This window comes from Capricornis sumatraensis, chromosome 4 (genome assembly GCF_032405125.1).
Source record: "Capricornis sumatraensis isolate serow.1 chromosome 4, serow.2, whole genome shotgun sequence".
Classification (NCBI taxonomy): Eukaryota; Metazoa; Chordata; class Mammalia; order Artiodactyla; family Bovidae; genus Capricornis; species Capricornis sumatraensis.
In genome coordinates, this window is record NC_091072.1 from 77,785,019 (window position 1) to 77,794,452 (window position 9,434).

The 9,434-nt window shown below is 41.7% G+C and overlaps 1 non-coding gene across 1 annotated transcript; it reads right to left on the bottom strand.

The window, feature by feature from the left end:
- Window positions 1-366: 366 nt before the first annotated feature.
- TRNAG-CCC (transfer RNA glycine (anticodon CCC)) lies at window positions 367-439 on the bottom strand. The gene has a single exon. It is a non-coding gene; the product is annotated as a tRNA-Gly (tRNA).
- Window positions 440-9,434: the final 8,995 nt, after the last annotated feature.

Here is a 9,434-nt window from a genome sequence, read left to right on the forward strand (position 1 = left end):
TGGGGCCCTGGGAGGCTGCTTTTCCCAGCTCTCACTGCTTCTGGGAGGAGTCAGATAACAGTTCTGGTCCCTGGACTAAGGGCAGGAGTGATGCATGCCACTGTTAACTTTGGCCCTTAAGTGTTCTTCAGGGTCCCACTCTCTCTCCCCTATTCGTGCAAAGAATAAACAAATATCAGTTGTCACATACACACACTCCAAAAGAAAAAAAAGCCAAATAGTTTTCCAATCTCCTATTTTTTTTTTTAATTTATTTATTTGGCTGTGTCAGGTCTTAGTTGCGACACACATCTTTGATCTTCATTGCAACATGCAGGATCTTTAGCTTCAGCATGTGAACTCTCAGTTGTGATGTGTGGGCTCTAGTTCCCTGACCAGGAATTAAACCTGGGCCCTCTGCATTGGGAGAGCAGAGTCTTAGCCACTGGACTAGCAGGGAAGTCCCCCCACCCCTCCTATTTTCTTAATCTATTCATTCATTTAAACAGTGTTTGTTATTTGCCCATTATATGTTAGGAGCTGTACTCTAATGGAGCTTACATTCTAAGATGACTGGTAAATTCTAGGAGTTTTTCCATTTTATTTTGTTATTCAGAAGTCCCTTATTGGATCTATTAATTCAGTTTTCTAATTACTTAATATCACTCTTCAGCCTGACTGCTGTATTGTTTCCTCCTTGCCTTGTTTTGTTGCTTTTTAAAAAATTCCATATATTGGTTAATTTTTCATCTCCTCTTGTTTAATAATAACAGTATTTAAGGGTACACATGAAATCATTTCATGCACACATTTAAAGTTTGTTAAATTATCTGAATACCCGTGAATGGATATTCCTCAGTATTACCAATCCTATGACTTACACAGAGGATGTAGTCAAGTCGGAAAACTGTCTGCAGGAGTTCCAAAACTCAGGCAGAGAACACGTGAATGATTTTAAAATTTTCTCAACTATTGACAAAGGAATGAAAAGCACTGTTTGTTTTTTAAAAATCAATATGATCAATACACTCCACGAGTGATTCTAGGTTTTATCAAGATGTATGTGGCTCTCGCTTTCATTTTAGAGCCAAGTCTGTATGTTTATTTACTTATAAGCAGTCCCTTATAGCTCAGTCGGTAAAGATTCTGCCTGCAGTGTGGGAGACGTGAGTTCAATTCCTGGGTTGGGAAGATCCCCTGGAGAAGGAAATGGCAACCCACTCCAGTATTCTTGCCTGGAGAATCCCATGGACAGAGGAGCCTGGCAGATTACAGTCCATGGGGTTGCAAAGATTTGGACAGGACTGAGCAACTAACACTTTCACTTCTTAATGCATCTTTATCCACGCAGACTGCTAATATAAAGTCCAGCAGGAATGCATCACAACCATATGCTACAGAAAACTCCTGGCCCACCTGTGCTTATATCACCCAACCCTTCTTCCCTCTCAACAACAGAAAGTGTAGAAACAATAACCAGCTTGCTTTTGATGAAGCTTAACTGGTAAAAGTCAAAGAGCTGAGGTCACTGGGAGAGCTGGGCAGTGCACATAGTGAGTACTTAGTACATTTTTGGTGAATTAACCAAACAATTGAATTCTGACTTCAAGTCACCTGCTCCTTCTACTTGATGCCCTCACAGCTGCGAGGCTCAAGTGAGAAACACGTGAAAGAGCTTGGCAAACTGCCACGTCAGTACCACTATTAGGGTTTTAATGCTCCGTATTGGAGAAGGAAATGGCAACCCACTCCCGTGCTCTTGCCTGGAGAACCCCAGGGACCGGGGAGCCTGGTGGGCTGCCGTCTATGGGGTCGCACAGAGTCGGACACGACTGAAGCGACTTAGCAGTAGCAGCAGCAGCATTGTGACCCTAAGGCGTAATGCTCGACAGCACCGCCAGAGGGCGGCAGCCCCGCTCTGCTGCTCTGAAAAAATATTCCGTGGGATTTTCCAGGCAAGAGTACTGGAGTGGGTTGCCATTTCCTTCTCCATGAAAACCTCAGTGAATACGTTTTACATGGAAAAGGAAATGCTCTTGTTCTACCTAAAGCTTAGTAAAAGACTTTTGTTCTCGGTACTCTGCAAGATCCCCTCGTCCTCCAGTTCATTTCAGTTCAGCCGCTCAGTCGTGTCTGACTCTGTGACCCCATGGACTGTAGCGTGCCAGGCTTCCCTGTCCATCATCAACTCCCAGATCTCGCTCAAACTCGTGTCGTGGAGTCTGTGATGCTATCCAACCATCTTATCCTCTGTCTTCCCCTTCTCCTCCTGCCTTCAGTCTTTCCTAGCATCAGGGTCTTTTCCAATGAGTCAGTTCTTCGCATCAGGTGCTGCAAAATGGCTTAGAAAGTGAGTCACAGTAGGGTCTCACCCATTCCCTGCTCAACAGATAGGGCTGCAGAAAGTGTTTATTTCTTCCTTAGGTTAATCAGCTTTGGAGAAATAGATCAGTGGATCAATGGTCTGCGATGGGACAAACATTGATGTGTGCCTTTGTTTCCCCAAACATTTTAGGATAAATTATCTCCTGGAACATGATCTCATGAAAATAATTAACACTGGTTTGGCAATTACTTTGTATCAAGCCCTGTTCTTATTGCTTCATGTGAGGTAGGTATGATAATTATCTCCACTTTATGCATGAGGAAACTAGCAAAAAGAGGTTAGGTATTTAAGTTAAAGTTGTTCAGCTAGAAAGGGGAAGAATAGTTTGGTTTTAGAATGTGTACTCTTAACCACCGAACTATGCTACCCTTCAAAAATGATGGCTTTTCCCCAAATCCCATAAGTGGGGCTAGATTGCTGGGGCAGTTTTGCACCTAACTCTGTACATGGCTTCATACTGAAGGCATGGATTATTTTCAGATTATCAGAAGGATTCCTAGTAATTCAGTTTGTAAGGAGGAAAGTCTGAAATGCAAGGCAGACACTCAACTTCGTGTGTGCATGCTCACCCATGCTAAGGCAGTGTCTGACTTTTTGCAACCCCATGGACTGTAGCCCACCAGACTTCTCTCTCTATGGAATTTCCCAGGCAAGAACGCTAGAGTGGGTCACCACTTCCTCCCTCCAGGGGATCTTCCCAACCCAGGGATCAAACCTGTGTCTCCTACATTGGCAAGTGGATTCTTTACCACTGAGCCACCTAGGAAGCCCTAAGAACTCAGGGATGATATTAATTGAGGCATAGCCTTCCATGAAGTTGAAATTATGTAGCTGAAATTTCTTTTAGGGGAATCATGACAGCTTTCAGAGTAGATCGTTACAGACTTAGAACTCTCACAAGAATGTTAAGGGCAAAGCTGCTGTGCCTCACTGACTTGTCTGAGTCTCTACTGGCAGAGCTAGAATTTGAATCCAAGGACCTAAAATTCCCAGTGCCAAGTGCAGAACTCTTTATAACAAAGCTTCCCCCTTCACAATAAAATTCGCTTTCTTCCTGGCTGTCTTCCAGGGCCTTCAGCATTCTCGAGAGAAAAAAAGTGGAGATGTTTCTCTCAATGTGAACTTAGCAAAATAGATGAAAGAGCTTCCCCAGGTCCCCATGCACTTTAATAGGACTTTGTGCCTCCCTTGGTTCCTTCTGTTAGTGATCATACAAATGTTTCAGATTTGTGGCAAGCATGGAGAAAGCGCTCAGGTTTTGCCTACTGGCAAGCTAACTAGTTCACCTGCTGAAGTTTAATGGATGCTGGTAGAAAACCCAAACCTCCTGGGTCAGAGACAAAGGACAGTTCATTATTCATAGCAAAACTGTGTTGCCAGACTCAGCATTTTTTGCACCAGCTCCCTAAGCTCCAGCTTCCAAAGGGTGATAGAACAAGACCAGATGATACCTGTGAATCCAGCAGATTGTGTCCCAGGAGAAGAACTCTGACCTGAATCTTCTAGAATGGGCAGTAAACATAACAATTCTTTGCTCCAGAGAGAGGCCTTGTATTCATCATACTGGGCAGCAGATTTGCCTGTCCTTTGCTCCCATGAGAAACTCTGTCAAGGCTGTTCTCTGCACAGGTATCTTTGAACAGATAGTCTGCCACCAAAGCCCATCATTGCCTCTATTTGCAAGATATGCAGAGTGGTTGAGAGGCCCTGGAGCTGGCCTGAGATCCATGGAGGCTGGTTTCCTACTCACATGAATATATGAAAACCAACCCTATTCAAGTTACTGAATGTTCTGCTATTTTCAAAATGTCTAAGTTAGCTGAATTACTCGACAATCAGACGTGAGTTTCGTGTTGTTGTTTGCCTTACAACAAGGAAGCTGATTTTTGACCTACCTGTATGCAGTACTAATGGGAGAGTCCTGGTAATTTTTAAAAGTATTTTTCTAAGTATTTCATTCTTCCAATGAAAGAAAAAAAGTATTCCCTTTAACACACAAGGGCATGTGAAATATTTTCTTGTTTAGATAGTGTCATGGAGCAGGAAAGATCAGTGATGACCCGATTTCTTGGTACCCAAATCAGCAACACATATTTTCATGTTCAGTACAGCATTTGAGAGGTACTGTCATGCTGATATGTGTAAATAACTCCCATGTACAGTAATCATTTATGTTAATATAGTTCATCTGTATGATAAGAGAAAAAATACCATCATAAGTATTAAAAGATTAAAATCCTATGTAAATAGTTTTAATTGATGATTAGAATTTTGGCCATTTATGCAACAATTTCCTTTCTGTTTCTGTTGTTGTTGCTCAGGTACTAAATCATGTCTGACTCTTTGTGACCCCATGGACTTCAGTATGCCAGGCTCCTTTGTCTTCCACTATCTCCTGGAGTTCAAATTCATGTCCATCAAGGTGGTCATGCTATCTAACCATCTCACCCTCTGCGGCCCACCCCCTTCTTTTGCCTTCGATCTTTCCCAGCATCAGGATCTCTTCTGTGAGTCAGCCCTTGTCATTAGGTGGCCAAAGTAGTGGAGGTTCAGCTTCAGCATCAGTTCTTCCAAGAACATTCAGGGTTGATTCCCTTTGGATTGACTGGGTTGATCTCCTTGCAGTCCAAGGGACTCTCAACAGTATATTCCAGCACCACAGTTCAAAAGCATCAATTCTTTGGCACTCAGCCTTCTTTATGGTCCAACTCTCACATCCGTACATGGCGACTGAAAAACCATAGCTTTGGCAATACGAACATTTGTCAGTGAAGTGACGTCTCTGCTTTTCTGTTTCCTAGTTTTGAATAACATCAGCTACCATTTGTCACGCACCTTATTATTCAGATAATTTGCATATTTAATCTCATTTGACTTTTAATGAACGTCTATGAAGGAATGAGACACGCCCAGATTCAGATCTACCTGCCTGGAAATTTGGTATATTTCTATTGCATTACTCTGCTTTATTGTTACCTGGCCCACTTCTTGGCCTGGAGTGTGGATTTCCAAGAGGATCCGAAAGCATTTTCCTCCAGGTTGCTAAGTCAGTTGTCTGTCTCTTTCACTTGGGCACGCTGGCATTCTCATCCGTGTTCACTTCTCCACAGCTCAGGAACACTATGGATCTTAGAGATGGAAGGGATCCCAGGAGTCTCCAATACCAGAGCATCCCCAGTGGATGCCCATCTGCTTTCTGCTTTGGTGGTTCTTTGGTTGGAAGCGCTTGTGATTAAAAGTTTTAAAAATGTTTCTCTCTGCTGTCATTTTGCAACGTGCACACATTGTTCCTTGTCTGCTCTTAATTTACTTCCTCTTCTAGAAGGACTTCTCATAAAATTAAAGAAAAACGTTTCCAAAGAAGTATGCTGAAAAAGGGCAATAATCCAGGAAGTTTTTATATCTTTAAGTATATTACTAAATATATTAAAATATAACTGCTCACTTCTCAAGCACTGATTCAGGTTAAACCATGTCAAGAAATTATTCTAAATCATACTGGAAGGATTGGGAGGCAACTTGAGAGAGATGCTGATTGGTGCTAATCTACTTTCTATGATGCATCGAACACATTATTCAAGTTTGTAGCTTCAGCAGAAACCCAATATTGAATAAATATCGGGTAAGCGTTTTTCAACGCTTCAGGGCGACAGTGTCATTCTTACTTACATTTTTACTTTAAGCTATGCAGCAGATTTAGTGGGTGGTCCAGTAAGTAATTGTCCTCTCGGAAGCCACCATCTATAGCTGTTAACATTCCTTTCTGTGACCTTTAGCCTCTGAGCCATCTACTTTTTCTGAGTGTTTTTTTTTTTTTTTTCCATTTCAGATACACTCAGATCCAGGACAAAGTACCAAGAAATTTGAAAGTATCATTTAGGAAAGTTGTTTTTTTTACTTTGTACTTTAGAATTACACCTTTTCTTTCTTTCTTTCTTTCTTTTTTTGGTATTTTAGGCAAGTGTAGTGGACTGGATACTGTCCCCTAAAAATTCACGTTCATCCAGAACCTCAGAGTGTGACCTTTCGGGAAATTTGTAGATTAATTAGTTAAAGATCTGAAGATGAAATCCTCTTGGGTTTAAGCTGGACCTTGAATCCTATAACTAGAATCCCTTTAAGAAGAGGAGAGGACACAGGGAGACCTGCAGAGAAGAGGGAGATGTAAAGAAAGAGGTAGAGACGGGATAAGTACAAGCAAAGCACCACCAGGGATTGCTGGCAGTCACTGGAAGTAGCAGAGAGGCATGGAGTGATTTTTTTCCTTACAGGACCCAAGCCACCAACCCTACTGACACCTTGATTTCGGACTCCAGTCTCCAGAACGACAAGAGAATACGTTTCTGTTATTTTCAACCCTTAAGTTTGTAGCAATTTGTTATGATGACTGTCCTAGGAAATTAGTACAGTGCTGTAACAACAAACAGTTTAAAACTGATGAAGCATAAGTGTTTATCAATAAACGGTGTCCTAATCAAACAGGATACTTTGAGAAAAGGAAGAAGGAATGGCTGGAGGATGTTACTTAGTCTGAAAACGGGCTGCTGCCTTACCTAAAAAACATCTTTCTTCATAAAGAGGGGACTGCCTGCTGTGTTCTCTCTGCTCTTCTCCACAGTCCTGACCGCGTTGTATTGCGGTGATTTGTCTTCCTCAAGGGCCCTTTCTTCGTCTCAGATGAGGCTCTGTGTCCTAGCAGAGGGGCTGGTGCATAAGTCACGATAAGTACTCAATAGATAGAGGGACATGCATCCAGGTGCAGGCCTCATGGGCACCTGTTTTCCTGGCATAATTATTAATACTGTCTTCCTTCTGGATGTAGAGAATAGATTTGTGGTTATCAAGGGGGAGAGGAGAGAGGAAGGGAAGAACTGGAAATTTGAGGTTAGCAGATGCAAACTATTATTTTCATATACAGGATGGATAAACAGCAAGTTCCTACTGTACAGCACAGGGAACTATATTCAATATCCTGTGATAAACCATGATGGAAAAGAATACGAAAAAGAATAGAGATATATATGTATAGCTGAATCACTTTTCTGTACAGTAGAAATTATCACAACATTGTAACAACATTGTATTATATTGTATACTGCAATAAAATTAATTTTAAAATATCAAATAGTGTTCTCTTTCATATTCAGAACTGTCCCATTTGGATGAAAAGCTATCCTATTAATTTATGCACATACAGAATAGATGATTTTGGAAATACTGTTATGAGTCTATTTGAAAAATGGCAGAGCCAAGATTTTCCCTATCTTTTTATTGTAAAATTCACACATGTAATTAATACATCCAGAATAATCCTATTAAAGTGATTTCAGTTCAGTTCAGTCGCTCAGTCGTGTCTGACTCTTTGCGACCCCATGCATCACAGCACGCCAGGCTTCCCTGTCCATCACCAACTCCCAGAGTTCACTCAGATTCACGTCCATCGAGTCAGTGATGCCATCCAGCCATCTCATCCTCTGTCGTCCCCTTCTCCTCCTGCCCACAATCCCTCCCAGCATCAAAATCTTTTCCAATGAGTCAACTCTTTGCATGAGGTGGCCAAAGTACTGGAGTTTCAGCTTCAGCATCATTCCCTCCAAAGAAATCCCGGGGCTGATCTCCTTCAGAATGGACTGGTTGGATCTCCTTGCAGTCCAAGGGACTCTCAAGAGTCTTCTCCAACACCACAGTTCAAAAGCATCAATTCTTCGGTGCTCAGCCTTCTTCACAGTCCAACTCTCACATCCATATATGACCGCAGGAAAAACCATAGCCTTGACTAGACAGACTTTAGTCGGCAAAGTAACGTCTCTGCTTTTGAATATGCTATCTAGGTTTAGAGCATGTCTTTTCACTGCCCCAAATCCTCCCATTCCTTTTCATCTCACCCTGAATGACCACAACCAAAGTCCTTACAGTGGCCTACAAGTCGCCACATGATCTGATCCATTTCCTCCCTCATCTTACCAGCAGTGTCTTGTCCAATTGCCCTCCTTGCTGACACTCAAACATACTCAGTAGGCTACTGAGTCGGGGAATTTGCATTTGTTATTGATAAATACATCAAAATTTGTGGAATGTAGCCAAAGCAGTATTGGGGTATTAACAGACTAGCTAAAATAGAAATAAGAAAATAGAAAATGAATGGCCTAATGTTAAAACTCAGTTATCTAGAAGAAAATCACAAATAATCCCAAAGACAGTAAAATAAAGGGAGTAATGATAAGTTTACAAATTAATGAAATTAAAAGCCCATAGAGATGATCAGCTATAAATCCAAAGTGGCTATTCTGACAATTTTCAGCGATAAGAAAGAGAAAGTATAAGTAAACAATACTAGATATGAAGAAGTGTAAGCTCTCAGGTCATGTCACATGTAGGCTCAGTCATGTTCGACTCTTTACAACCCCAGAGATTGTAGCCTGCCAGGCTCCTCTATCCATGGAATTTTCCCAGCAAGAATACTGGAGTGGGTTGCTGTTTCCTCCTCCATGGGGACCTTCCTGACCAGAAATCAAACCTGTGTCTCCTGCATTGGCAGGAGGATTCTTTATCACTGAGACAACAGGGAAGCCCTGTGTAGGCACTATGAGGGATTTTAAATCATAGGAAAATGAAATAAGCAAGCAATAATTTTGAAAATATAGATGAAATAAGCATTTTTAAGAAAAATATAAATAACCAACATATGACTCAAGAGAGAAATTTTTGAAATGCAAAAATGCCAATATACATTAATGAGAGATTGGTAATCAGACTTCAGTCAGTTCAGTTGCTCAGTTGTGTCGACTCTTAGCACGGACTGCAGCACGCCAGGCTTTCCTGTCCATCACCAGCTCCTGGAGCTTACTCAAACTCATTTCCATTGAGTTGGTGATGGCATCCAACCATCTCATCCTCTGTTGTCCCCTTCTCCTCCTGTCTTCAATCTTTCCCAGCATCAGGGGCTTTTCCAACAAGTAAGTTCTTCGCATCAAGTGGCTAAAGGATTGGAGTTTCAGCTTCAGCATTAGTCCTTCCAATGAATATTCAGGACTTATTTCCTTTAGGCTGGACTGGTTGGATCTCCTTG